Source organism: Sylvia atricapilla, chromosome 4, assembly GCF_009819655.1.
Source record: "Sylvia atricapilla isolate bSylAtr1 chromosome 4, bSylAtr1.pri, whole genome shotgun sequence".
NCBI lineage: Eukaryota > Metazoa > Chordata > Aves > Passeriformes > Sylviidae > Sylvia > Sylvia atricapilla.
In genome coordinates this window covers 28,601,544-28,615,500 of record NC_089143.1, presented here as the reverse complement: position 1 = coordinate 28,615,500, position 13,957 = coordinate 28,601,544, and the positions used below count along the sequence as shown (strand labels likewise).

The window sequence follows — 13,957 nt, the reverse complement described above, 5'->3', positions numbered from 1 at the left end:
GTGCCACAAGCCCCTGTCGCAACCCTGCTGAGCTCCTGCTCGTGCTCCGGGAACCCGGCACTGCCTCTGCAAGGCTTCTTTGGAAAAGAAAACAGTCTGGTGCTGACCAGAGAGAATCAGGGAGAGATGAGGGGGTTGTGAGACGCCTGAGGTTACTGGGGAAGATGGAAGTGCTTTAGGTCTTTGTTTATTTATGTTTTACATCAACGGATAGGAGAGAGTTTGCGTCCTGCCTGAACATGGGCCTTGGAGAGAAAACCCCTGAGAGTGCCCTGGCTGAGTTTAGGGACGAATAACCACTGTGCTCCCTGATTAAATCCTGAACCCCAGAGAAGCCTCTAGCATAGAGCCTCTGCTTAACCGTGGTGCCAAACTTGACGTCTTCCAGCTGCAAAACGTGGCTGCATAAATATCCTGCAGGAGTGGTCAGACATCTCTGGAGCTGCAGTCACCTGACACAGACGCTTCCCTCTTTCCACTGACTATGTTGCAAAACTGGGGTGCCTCCAGGTGGCAGCCCTGTCCACTCTAAACAGGGATTTGTTTTTCCCTTGAGAGAACATCTGTAGTGGAATTAATTTGGGATTCAGTCCACCTTAGCAGCACGATGGTGCACAATGCTGGATGTGCTAGTGATGGTGCTCTTGCTTTCATGCAACGATCCAGCACCTGCAGAAGTCATCCCAAACAAGAGGATGTGGGCTCTGGCCTCTGCCAGCCTATAGACAGAGTGAAGGATGGCAGGATTGGTGCTGCAGCCTCCACAGCAGCCTTGGTCCTGCCCAGGACCAGGCTGGCAAGAATCACAGGGGCAGAAGGATGAGAACAGGTCTTAATGATTGCAGCATTCAATTGACTGGTTACACATCAGAGCCTGGAAATATAACATAAAAATGTAATTAGATAAACAACCCCTTCCACCAAGAAGTGTAGGCTTGATCCTGCAATGAAGTGACTGCTACCAGCAGCAAAAAGCAGCCTTCTGGCACTGTGTGGTAAAGTCCCCATAAATCTGTTTTTGTGCTTAAGAACACCCAAGAGCTACTGGGAAGAGAGAGGTGGAAAGCTCAGACTGCAGACAGCTCTGCTCCATCAGCATTTATGTGGTCAGGCACCCACAAGCACCTTCTCAATAAGAAGTCTGTGGGTAGTGGCTGAGAGGCTCCTTGCAAAATTTGAGCTTGATCCCTTTGTGGATCAAATCAACAACACCTTGAAGGGTTTCTGAAAGGGGTTTTAAATAGCAATAAAACATTTACAAGTTGACAGCAGTAATGAAATTTCAGTGTTCCCAAAATCTACAGCTCACTTTCTATTCCCAAAAGAAGGATCAAAATCTAAATGTTGTGAGGATTTAGCTAGCTTATTGCTCACAGGTGCTTTATGGTATTCAGGAAAATGCTCCGCTTTCTGACCAGAAGTTAGACTTGTAGGCTGAACATGCAGAATTTGAATTTTCCTTTAATGCAGTGAAAAAGCAGCACAAAGCTGCTGTGTGAATTTGGGTTAGTCCAAGGATAGAAATTCCTTTTATTTATACTTTCAATTAAGGATGATTTTTTGTTTCTTTCACAATGCACAGAATTATTTCTAAATCATATTTGAGACTTCCAGAAGAAGAGGTTAACTAATACTGTGAACTCATCCACCCAGGGGAGCTCTGCATTAATGTGGTATTTAAGTGGGGAGATCAAAGCTTTGATACCAAATGAAATGCTATTAACAATTTTGCACAAGCAAAAACCTTCAAGAAATTTCAGTGCAAGATGTTGGCACTGAGGAATGACTGTGGATGGGGAAAAAAAGGTGACTCCATCCCAGTGCTGAATTTATTTGGTAGTCAAAGCAAGGGCTGACAGTAGCAAATTTTTCACTGATAGTTGTGGATGTTTTGGCCATGGTCAGGGCTGTAATGACTGCTCTGAGAAGCTGCAGGGCAGAGGCCGAGGCAGCACTCTGCTAACCTGCACCATCTACTCCCAGCTTCACTGACGAAGACAAATGCTGAGGTGTCTTGCTGTAGTCTGGTGTTTCAGCTTCCCAGCTTGCACAGTGTGGCTCTTGATTTTTTTCTCATATTATATCCCACTAAGTAGTTCAGGAAGTTACCCAGTGGCTTTTTTCTCCTCTTTTTAACCAGAAAGCAGCCCAATCATGATTCCTGTTGTTGTTAGGAGACATCAAATTCTTTGATTAAACCAGGATTTGTTTGTCTTCCTTTCATCTCTTGTTGTTTTGATAAAAAAACACCCCCCCTCAAAAAAAAAACCAAAAACCCCACACCAATAAAAAAACAACACAAAACCCCAAACCAAACCAAAAAAACTAAAAAAAAAAGTATCAAAGAGAGAGACTATAATTTTTCAGAGTCTGCATGTCTATCTTACAGCAATATTTTCCTAATTCCACAACTGCGAGCAAGTCAACAGCTTACAGGAGTGAGTGAGGTTAGATCACTAATTAAGCAAAAACTGTAGAAAAGATTTAAGTAGGATCTACAGCATTGACCTGTCCTTTTTCAAATGCCAAGTTTATATACGTGACTGTGCATTTCAAATGGGTCAAGAGAGCTTGGTTGTAAGTACCCAACACATTGCTGTGAATTAATATTTAATCAAATGTACAACACAGGGCTGAATGTTAAAGCTTACTTTTGATTTTGACTTCTGTGATTTTCTTGGGTTTCTAAACCCCTCTGAAAATACTTCAGTTTTTCATGATAGTATTACTCATACGATATGTTTCTTAGCTGTGATTAAAGCTAGTGAGGATGTAAATCTACAAAGTGAAATCTAAGCAAGACCTTATCAGCATAAAGTATGTGGGAGACTAATTTAGTTACATCCCTATTAGTAATGACAAATCAAATTGTTCCTCCTTTTAAATCACTAATATAGCAAGGTTTTGCAACTCGGTACATAGCATGCAAGATGAATCAGTTCAATCTGTACACAAACACTGAAGGCTGCCGTAAATCTGGGTTGATTTCTTATTCCAAACTCCTTCAGTGCAGCTCAGGTGAACCACCCTGGTTCCCTTAATACCGGGAAAGAAAAACAAAACAAAACCAAAAACAAACAAACAAAAAAAAACCCCCAAAACCCCAAAACAACCCCCAAACAAACAAACAAAAACCCAACAAAACAAAACAAAAAAAGAGTTAATCTCTACCCCCATGTGCTGTATATCAAGCACTCAACATTTATAACCCTGCAGCTGATTGCTTAGCAACTGTCTTTGGGAGGAACGACTCACCTGATGTGCCATCGGGAGCTCTTGTGTTGCAGGGAAGAGGCCGGATGAAATGAGGTCAGGCAGTGTAAGCTTACCTTGTGCTGAGTGGCACTCGCTCCACTCTGTAATGAAATTAATCAAGGTCATTAATTTGATCCTTTTTTATTGTTATAATTTGAAACTGTAATTTGAGGTGGCTCAAAGAGGTGCAGGCATATCTGTAATTATACCTTTATAATTACATTTATATTTTAAGGTAAACATTTTCATGTATTGCTGTAAATAGACTGCGTATGATAGAGAATAATGACAGCAAATGTGGACTGTAAATGGGATGGGGGGGTACTGAAATCTGCCAGTTGTGTGCTGTTTAATTTGGTTTAGGTGTTTCATGTATATTAACATCTTAAGGTTAAGACTGAACTTAAACCCCTAGACAGGTCCAAAACCAAGGGCTAATTAAAAGAGATATGGTCTTCATATTGCTGTTTAGTCACACTGACCTTTAAAAATTGCAGAGCCAAGGCACGAAGGTTGTACTCAACTGACAAAGCTTGAGGAGTTCATGGTGGCTGAAGAAGCACATGCCAGAGTCACCTCCAGACTGATGGCTGTGACAGTGACCAGCAAGGGACCTGCTGCCAATCCTGCAGGTGATGGAAAGGAAAAATTGCATTGCGTGTTCTGTGTTTAACATCTCACTGGGTGAGACCACAGTGGGGGTATGAGAGCACCTTTTGTCTGCACAGCCAATTTGGCTGCCTCTGTTCCCCCCGGGCTCTGCTCACTGGCTGTCTCCGTGGCATGCATATGAGCTCCCTCCTGTCTCTGCTTGGAGCAAACCAACTGGTTTCTCCCAAGGAGAAACCTCGACACGACTGACAAGGTTTTTTTTCAGGGCTGCACAGAAGAGTCTGGCATGAGCTGGACCAAACTCTACCCTGGATGGCCCTCCAGCCATCCTAGGAGACCTCATGCCCACTGTCCTCCATGCTGTGCTGTAGAACCCAAAATGCCTTCAGATCCTGCTGAAAAACATCGTGCTGGCAGGCTGCCACCCAGTCCTTTCAGCACTTAGACAATTTCAAATTTAAAAAAAGTGCCCAATGCAATAATTATTGTCTTGGGGTCTGTGGGGCTCTGAGGCAGCCCAGAGGAGACCCAAGCCAAGTGCTGCATAGCTGAAGGTAACCACTGCCCTTCAGAGAGCACTGGTCCTTAGTGGTGTGGACACAAGCCAGCCCATAGCAAAGAGCAATGGTTAGTGGTGCCTCCCAGGCATTTTCCACAACGGCAGCAGACACGCAGCCTTTGCCAAGTAGCCAATGCTCAGCATTTCCTTTCTTCTCCATAAGACTGTTTCTGGACCTTACAAACCTCTTCTTCCCTGTGGCTCAGTGCTCTGGCAGCAAAGCAGTGAGCACTCCCTGGGGTGGCAGAAGTGAGTGACACACAAGTGTGTGATGCACCAGGTCTGTGAGATCTCCAAAAGCAGGATGAGGACACCAGGTGTGAGGAGCCCAGAATGAGAGAATCACTGAGCCTGTGAAGGAACAAGAAAAACAGAGATATTTCTGATAAAAAGCCCAGAGATTATTACCAACCCTACACCATTTTGGAAGGATTCTCCTGAAGCCTGCAAGAAATCTGGCAATTTACATTAAATAGTTGAAAAGAAAAAGCTGAGATGTTTTTAATGTAGTAAAAACTGAATTCACAGATTTAGTGAGAAAGGGGGAGTGAAAGTTCTTTAGTCAATAATAACCTTGGTGCAGGTACCACCAATACTTTGCATATCTGTCCTCCTCAGCAAACCAGTGGCAAAACTGGAAGCTTAACTCTTAAGAGCATTGCCCCTGGTTATCTGGCTCGTCTCTCAGCAAATAAACGTTTTCCTTTTCTCATGTATATTTACCTAATAGTACATATATAATGTTTGTAACCAGACATCTGTCTATACTTGGCTTGTTCCCGTCTCCATTTAAACACACACCTGAGAAGAATCATGAAGCCAATCACCCATCTCCAGCAGCAAAAGCATTTATAGAAAACATTCCAATGCACCTCTGCAGAATGAATACATGAACAGATTTGTGAAAGATGAATGACAAAGGACCTGGCAGGCACTGCATGAATAAGCCATACAGAACTTCAAGACCCAGCTGTCAGGTCAGTGTGCTTTATTTTAGCTTGCCACAATTTTTAGAAATGATGTGTTGTTTTTGCAACCTTCATTTCCCAGTTTTTCTGGAATTTTTGAGATTGTTTTATACAAGACCACTGCTATGACAATGCAGCTCACCTCCAGATAAAAAAACCCCAAACATTAGCTTATTAAGGTTTTTCAAATTGAATACCTGAACCCAATGGTCCTCCCTGAAAATTTTGGCCATGGAAACTATATCAGGGCTGGGAGAGAGGGGCCATAAAACACTGTGCTCTTCATGCAAGTACTTATTTCAGCAGGAGACCAATAAGGGTCTGCTTTCTCAAGCAGGGCAGCAGATTTTTTAAGCAATCCAGGAATACCTTGTTAAATTCAGCAGGTGTGATTAAAAGGGGTGCAAGTTCACTTTGACCAGTTTGGTCTCCTTCTCCGTCTTGCTGTGTTGTCTTGGGATTCTTTGGAGAAGGCAGGCCCCGTCCAAAGAATTTTGTAAATTTATAGAGCCAAGTGACAGGGAGCTGGACTCAATCAGGTAAAGCTGGAAAGGCTGGACAAGCTTTTTATGTCTGGTTTCATACAAATTTTGGGTTGGCTGGGGTGATACCAGTGGCTTTGCTGGCATGACCTCCAAAACTCAACACCCTGCATTTTCCTGGTCACTCTCATACTTTTTAAGCCTCTGTAGCAGAAACTCATCAGCTGCAACCTTGGCTATTTGAACAGAAGTCTCCCCTGTGCAGTCTGTTATTAAATTCTCTTATATCTTTATTAGATATTAGATGTGATGAAAGAAGGTGACATCTCCAGGGAAATCTTGCTTGAGGTGTGGGGATGGGATGTTAATGGACTGGGGAAGACAGAAAGTCTACAAGTGTAATGATCCTGTAATGTCCCCATGTGATTATGAACATCCAGATATCTTTTTTTCTTTTTTTATTCCACAAACAAAAAGCACTTGAGATGTATATAAACAAGGTACTTAGCCCTTCCCTACTCAATACCTCTTGCTTCTGTTTTAAAGATGGCCTTGGTGTCTTTTTGTTTTTATTATTGTTTTTCCATTCTGAAATCTGCATCCTTTTTATCTCACACGTTGGTACAACAGATGAGTTCTCCTTTCCATGTGACAGTTTCATTTCAGAGAAAAATGGAAAAATCCCTGCAGAGTCAGCATTTTACAAACTTGTTGATCAAATAGGAGAGGGAAGGATGGATGTAGACTGTAGGACTAAACCTTGTGAAGCCAGTGTGCAGGTGCCAGGAACGCATTGGAGGCCTGCCTGAGGTAGGATTGAAAAGAGCAGTTTGAATTATTTAAAAGCAGGTGCTGAAAAGTCTCCATGCCTCCTGGTGTGCCCTGCATGTGTACACATGTCCTTGTTCCTTGTTTCTGGCCAACAGGCATGTTGTCTGCAGACATTTTTATGACACCCGCAATATTCATAAAGGTCAGTTTTGTTACCAAAACCCTTCCTTTTTTTCACCGTGATTTCAGGCTGCCCCTATGCCAATGGAGCTCCTGTGAAGCTCCCACCAGGCAGCTCCTGCCCTCCCACCCCTCTGCTCTGGATCCCAAGAACCATGGCCAAGCTGCTCGGGAGCACAAGGCAAAGCAGCCATACAACAGAATGTATGTTGGTGTAGCCTTCTCTTTAACGGATCCTTGCAGTTTGCAGTATGGCCTGAAAGGTGCCATTGGGATGAACATTAGGCAACAACCCTTATTCTTAAAAGTCTGGGATGTATTTGAGAATTAAAGTGAATTAAAACACTCTAGAAGTTTAACATGGGTTTTTCTTTTATTAAATTTCAAGGGGAACAGAGGAAGTTAAAAAAAAGAAACCTTAAAGACCTCATAAAAGTAATTTTTAGCTGATAATGAATTAGTAGCTTGTGTCTATTTCTAATCGGGAATGCATTCTGCCATGCAAATGCTGCAGCCTGATGAAGGACATGCTCTGTCTTCTGACAGGAAAAAGGATCTTCCCTCTCAGTGGAAACCAAAGTTGCAAGGGATGAGGACAACTGGTTCTGCAAGAGAAACTCATGTGCTCCTGGATCCCAGCTTGCACCATCTTGTCACAGTTTCAGGTCTGGCTCCCGTTTGCTCTTTGTAACAGATTCCTCTTGCATCTCTCTGTCCCACACTCACAGCACACATGGACGCCACGCACCTCCCCCCTTTTTTGATAAAGCAAACTGAAGGACAGTGTTCCCAGGATGTATCTACATTGCAGCTGCATTATTTGTTGGCACTCAGGCTCCTCTGAACTCGGGTCAGATGCAGCTGCTCCTTGGCTGCACAAAAACCTGCGTCTTTACGAGGAAGGTGTGTTGTTGTTGGCCAGCTGGGCTGTGTTTCTTGGATTGCCTCAAAAATAGTTCTCTGTTTTAATAGACCTAAGTGGCTGATGATCTTAACATTTGCTCTAACTGCTGTCTAACTTCAGAGCTGGTTTAATGTGTGCAGCAGTACTAGTCACAAAGAAAATACCATAATCAAAATAATTAAAAAAAAAAATCCAAAGCCTTTATGTGTACAAGGAGAGATTTCAATACGTGCAGAGATTTTTAGCCTCTGGTTTTAAAACAGTGTAATTGTAGAAACAAGAAAACTGGCCATCAGAGTAAGAGAGGTGGTGTCCTGCAAACCAGAATCACAGAGTGGTTTGGGTTGGAAGGAGCCTTAAAGATCATCTGTCATGGGCAGGGATGCTATGCACTAGCCTGGGTTGATCAAAGCCCCATCCAACCTGGCCTTGAACACTTTAAGGGATGGGGCATCCAGAGCTTCTCTAGGCCAGGAAGCAAGCAGACTGCAAATTACTTTCTAGTGGGCTTCTTAACATATTGAAGGAGATCTGTTTGTTAATCTCAGATAAATCTTAGTTCAGTTTTTGTATTGTCATGGTTTATTATGATGATGATAAGGAACTGATGTAGGACTTCTGGAAACAGATACTACTAAACCCTATAATATTTTATCTGCTTTGTCCCAAAAAAGGGAAAGTTAGCAGTTCTGATGAGGTAGCTGCTGTTATAACCCAGCAGAGAACCATATGAAACATGTTTTCATGGGCTGCCCAGGTTGCAGGTAAGATGATGACCAAAATCTAGGTAATATGTAACTGGAAATTTAAGATTTTGCCTTAAGGAAGCCTGTATACCCAGAAGATTTTCTGGGGAACAAAAGAAACACAACTACAAAAAAGTCATAGATGCTCCACGATGACATAATTGTGTGACTTAGCAACAGGGCATCCACAGGCAATAAGGAATGCATCCAAGTGAACCCGTGATTTATTGCTGCAAACTCTGGCATGCACACAGAGAGACCTGTGCTTCTACAAACAACCCGTTAGCACAGGCAGCTCAGCAAATCTTGTTGTTTTCTAGGAAATCATTCTTGTGTTACATCAAAACCCCTTCCTTATTCCCCACGCATAAGTGAGGGAGACTAGAGGGTAAACAGGGCATTGCTCTCCATCAGAGCAGAGTCTGTGCCTGCTGGGGCTGAGCTGATCCTGCCCTTTGGGAAAGCAGAGAAATTCAGGTTGATCTCAACCTGGCTTACATGCTTATACAATACAAAATATATGTATTCAAACCTCTTGTCCTCACTCTCACAGTAAAGAATTTCTTCCTGATATCTAATCTAAACCTGCCCTCTTGTCAGTCTGAAGCTGTACCCCTTGTCCTGTCACTACATGCTCCAGTCAAAAGTACCTTTCCAGCATTCCTGTCGGCCCCCTTTGACAGACTTTTTTATGTCTGGGGATATGTATCTTTATTTGCAAATTATTTTCACTGAGAAATGACTGGATACAGTTAAGGCCCTCAGGATACAGTTACTCTCTAAAATCAATGACACTTTTGAGCCATCACCACCTCCATCCCAACGGTAACTCAGCTGTTCTGCAGTGCCTAAATACAAACAGGAATTAAAATAGTGGGATTGGGAGATTTTTTTATGTATTTTGGCTCATTTTTAGTTGTTTAGGCTTTTTTTTTTTTTTTTTTTTTTTTTTTTTTTAGTTCCCACTGTGAAGCTTTATTACTTTCTGATTTGAATTTAAACTAATGCTAAGGGATTCATTTGGTGAATGGTGCTAAATATTTGTTCAGGATGGGAACCTCCAGCCTTACTTCAGCTGAAAGATTTTATTCTGTGCACTCTTGACTGGCAGAGTTTTTCTTTCCCTTTGTAAAAAGCAGATTTTCATGCTGTTGTTTCAATGAGGCTTGAAGATTTTACACCCCTGGGGCCATTGTGTAGCTGCTGGAGCTTTGCTCCTCTGGCCAGCTTTCTTTGCTTAGAAGTTATTAATACTTTCTTCATTAGTAATTTAACATTGCAAAGTGAAAACTGCTTATATCAGCCATGGACTAACTGGAGATAAGTTAGTGAATGTAAAACATAATCATGTCAGATGGTGAGCAGGTAGCAAGTGCCTGCTCTCTGCTCTCCCACAAGAAGTTGCAGGCTGTCCAGCTTTTTATCAGCCTGATTTATAAAGTACAAGCCCCCAAAGTCCTTCATCATTGCATTTAAAATCCTTTTTCAGGTGTTTTTTCCCTTTTTCCTTGTCATTTAAAAGCCTCCCCTGATCTGTGTGAGTCTGTGAAAGTGTTAATAAGGTGACAGGTATAAAGGTGCCCATAACTTTAGGGAGAACTGTTTTCCTACCCTTAAGATGCTAGCCTCATCCTGGGGGACAATTGCCTTTTTTTCAGCTTCCTCTGGTCTGTGTTTACCTTTCATGGGCTCACTAAAACCTGTTAGCAGGAGCCAACAGGGATGGGCCCATATCCACAGCCCATCATCTGGCACAGCCTCTGCCAGATCTGGAGGTACAACAGGCCAGTGTGAGCAAGGGTTTGCAGTCTACCCCTTGTGTCCTGCTCTTCTGGTAGATTTCATTCAGTGCAATGTCTCCAACACCAGAGCAAGCACCCAAACCTTTCAGCAGAGGTGCCTCATTAAGCCTAAGAACACTAATTGCTCAGGCTGAGCCGAGAGGATAAAGCATCCTTTTGCTTGGGAATCATAGAAAAGTTGCACCCCAGGGCTGTGCAAGCTGAGAACTGTGTAAACAGAATAGATAAATTATTCCCCAAGTTACAAACAGACTCAGAAATAAAGTTATAGCCAATCTTTGCATTACTTGGGAACAGCTGCATACAGCATAGCCTCCAAATTTCCATAGAAACTTGGATCAGCCATAGATTATCTTAATTTTGTAAATGCTTTAATTATTATACTGTAACACTGTTCTGTGGGGATTGCAATACTAAAGCTAAGGCTACATGGAAGCCACATTTTAAAAGCAGTTTCCCTAGACCATATTTTATGAAAAGCAAAGCTGGTTTAGGATTAAGACTTAAGTTTTCTGATAGATTTGATTTTTTTCCATGCTACTGCATGCATTCTTAAATAAATAAACTCCCACCAAGCTTGCTACTCCAGTGGGACTGGATTGAACTTCCCAGGTATGCATGAATTATAAAGTCAGATGTATGTTCCTGTGGAGAGAAGAAATATTTGCAGAAACCATCTCCCTATGCACGAAGTCGGCATTGGTCACTTAAAACATAAAACGCCGGGTGCGTGCGGGTGGATAGAGCCGGGGCCGCGCCCCGACGGGAACCAGCCCCGCATTGCCCCACACGGACGTGTCACTCCCTGCGTGTCGCAACCCCTCTGCGCTGTGGCCAAGGAGGGGGTGGCCGAGCAGATTGCACAAGGGGATGACAGGATGTGGCTCCTGCGTGCGCCGGCGCCGGTGTTTACAAGAGCAGGTACCCAAGTGGAAGCGGAGTCCGGCAGGCGGCCCTAGGAGATGTGGTTAGATCAAAGGCTTTCCCACGGCGAGGGCTCCCTTGCGGCGGCAGCGTGCCTCGCATGGCAGCGCCGAGCTTGTCACCGTGTCTGTGCCATCCCTGTCACCGCGTCCGTGCGCGGGGAGCTTTCCTTGTCTCAGCTGTGGGAAAGTAGCCTGAGGATCCGTGCTGCGAGAGCGGCTGATGCTGGATACTAGAGGTGTATTAAAGGTTGTCCCAGCGTGTGGACGAGGGCGTGAAGCTGCCCCATGCAGCTCAAAGCCTACCTATAGCCTGCGGAGAGGGGCCCAGCGCCGTGGACACAGCAGCGCCACCAGCACTGCCCTGCCAATGCTCTGCCTCTGTCAGGCTCCTCTCCCTGCCCTTTCTCTGCCTGTCTCCCGTGGATGCAAGGCCCTGAGAATCAAACCTACACGTGTGCTCAGTGAAATGTCCCTTAAATCTCCTAGGACGGAGTTTGTCAAGTCACTCTGATGGGATGAAGCTTTTTTTCCTACTGCAGGGAAAGGTTTGCTTGCCTTTCCATTCAGCGCAGATAGGGTGAACAGGAGCTGAGCACCAAACCTGTTGCTTTTTACAGGTGTTGGACTAGCCAGTGTTTTATGTGTTTGGGTTGGGGTTTTTTTTTCTGTAAAAATGCTGTGTTTTGCTGTCCTGCACCAAAAGGAGCAGAGATGCTGGTGAGTGGGGGATGGTGCAGCCCAGTGCTCACACAAAGTCCTCACAAGGCTAAAGTCACTCAAAGGTATTTGCCCAAGCCCAGCAATCTGTGAATCAGAAAACAGCTCCTAACAAAACAGAAATCCTCCTTGCTTATGCTTTGCTAGTCATCAGTTGAGGCAGAGTGATGAAATACTCAGCCCTTCTCACCCTGATAAGTGCTTTATTTTTAGACTACCTTTAGCATTGCCTTGGCAGCTGGTCCTGCAGGCAGGGCTGTTGCCTCTGGCTTCTGATGCACACTCAGAGGCTACTGTTATGTGCTGGACTGTCACTGAGCCCTTCCAGCTCCTAATTTACACTTCAGGACAAATGTCACTGCAAAACATTTGCTTTGTTGTGCCTTCATCTCCTTCTCACCTTCTGATGCAGTGCTACATCATGCCCTGACTGTTTGCAAGAAGAGTTTTCTGGTCAGCTCAGCAAAATGTCTTCATGTTTCTCCAATCTCTTCCAGTAAACTGAATATTTTAAGGCACTTCAGGGTAATTTGTTGAGACAAGAAAATGCCTGGCAGGGTGCTGTTTTGTGCAGAGGCAGCCGCGTGTGCCGTGCCCTCCAGCTCTGCCTGCGGTGACAGAAACCAGCTGGCCACGTGTGTGCCTGGCTGACAAGGCTCTGGGGGAATGCTTGGGTGTCTGCTCTGGGTATCCCAGGCAATCCCAGCGTGTCCCAACAGGGTTCACATCAGCACACGGGAGACCATTCCCCAAAGCTGCTGCCAGCACAAGCTGCCGCCAGCACAAGCTGCCTTCTCCAGCTTCAAAAGTTTTATGGGTTTTTGAGCAGAGGTGCAAAAACAGCACCAGCGATGGGAAACACTGGGATGAGTGGGTTTTTTCTACTTGGAAATGCTGATATGCTGGGAAAAGAATTCTCTAGAAGAAATGCTTTGAATTGGACAAAATTTAAATAAATTCGAATTGCTCCAGATTTTTCTATATTTTGGAATGTTTTGGTTCAAAGTCTTTCAGTTTTATAGAAAAATATAATTTACGATTTTTAAAGGCCTACATCAGATTTCACAGATGCAAAACACTTTGATCTGCCTCATGTGAAACAATTTTTAATTGCAATCCATGACAAATTTATTACCTGCTTCAAAATAGGAAACAAATTCCACAATTACATATTTTTTCCCATAAAACAAAAATCCCCACCCATAGCCCTCACCAACTCACCCACTCACTCATTCTGAGTGAAAAATGTGGCTCAGTTCCCTGCAGAAACACAGAGCTGTGTTTATGACCCAAGTGGTCCCTTTTGCTCTATGTCTCAGCCTGCTGGGTTTCCAGGTGGGATTTCTTAGAGGCATCAGGTTGGCTGACCATGTACTGGGCAGATGGTTTGCACCGGGATGATAAATCAGGGGGGTTTGGGACTCAGCAGATTTCCTGTGCCTGTCCTTGGTGCAGCCCATATTCACTTCCTGGCATTCCCTGGTGGCTTGGCAATCCCTGTTCATTTGCTGCTTCTTGATTTCTGCTGATGTTTAGGTATGTTTTGTGGTCTGTGCTAGCCTGTGGAATTCCTTAAGTAGCAGAAAAGGACCTCAAATCCATCCAGACAAACTTTCCCAATAGAAACAAAGGGATTTCTCTGGAGTGATACCTTAAAAGTGTTTAGTCACAGCATCTTCATTAAGCACAGGTGAGCAGAGCAACTCCACCTTGTAAAGCACTCCAGTTTTCTCCCAGGAGCTTTTCCCTCTTCGTCTGCTATAGTTGGCCTTCCTCCACCCTCTCCTTTGCTGCTAATTAGATGTCAGACTACAAAGCTGCTGGCAGTCGGGCTCTCAGCTGCCTCGCTGCACACCGTGCACACTGGGAATCGTGCTCGTTACTACTATTATTATTATTATTATTATTATTATTATTATTATTATTGCATCTAGAGGGCTCAGACATTGTGGCAGGTGTTTTGCAGACATGTAGGAAAATGTAAATCTTTCCCCCGTGGATGTGTAATCAAAACCAAGTTTCAACAAGCAGGAGG

General features: G+C 44.0%; 1 long non-coding RNA gene across 1 annotated transcript in view; it reads right to left on the bottom strand.

Moving 5' to 3' along the window:
* Window positions 1-3,166: 3,166 nt before the first annotated feature.
* Window positions 3,167-13,957, bottom strand: part of LOC136359911 (uncharacterized) — a 34,035-nt gene continuing 23,244 nt past the window's right edge. Inside the window, exons 2-4 of the long non-coding RNA XR_010743377.1 lie at window positions 4,612-4,777; window positions 3,738-3,881; window positions 3,167-3,356 (exon numbers count right to left, since the gene is read on the bottom strand). This is a non-coding gene — a long non-coding RNA (uncharacterized lncRNA). The remainder of the gene's footprint in view (window positions 3,357-3,737; window positions 3,882-4,611; window positions 4,778-13,957) is intronic.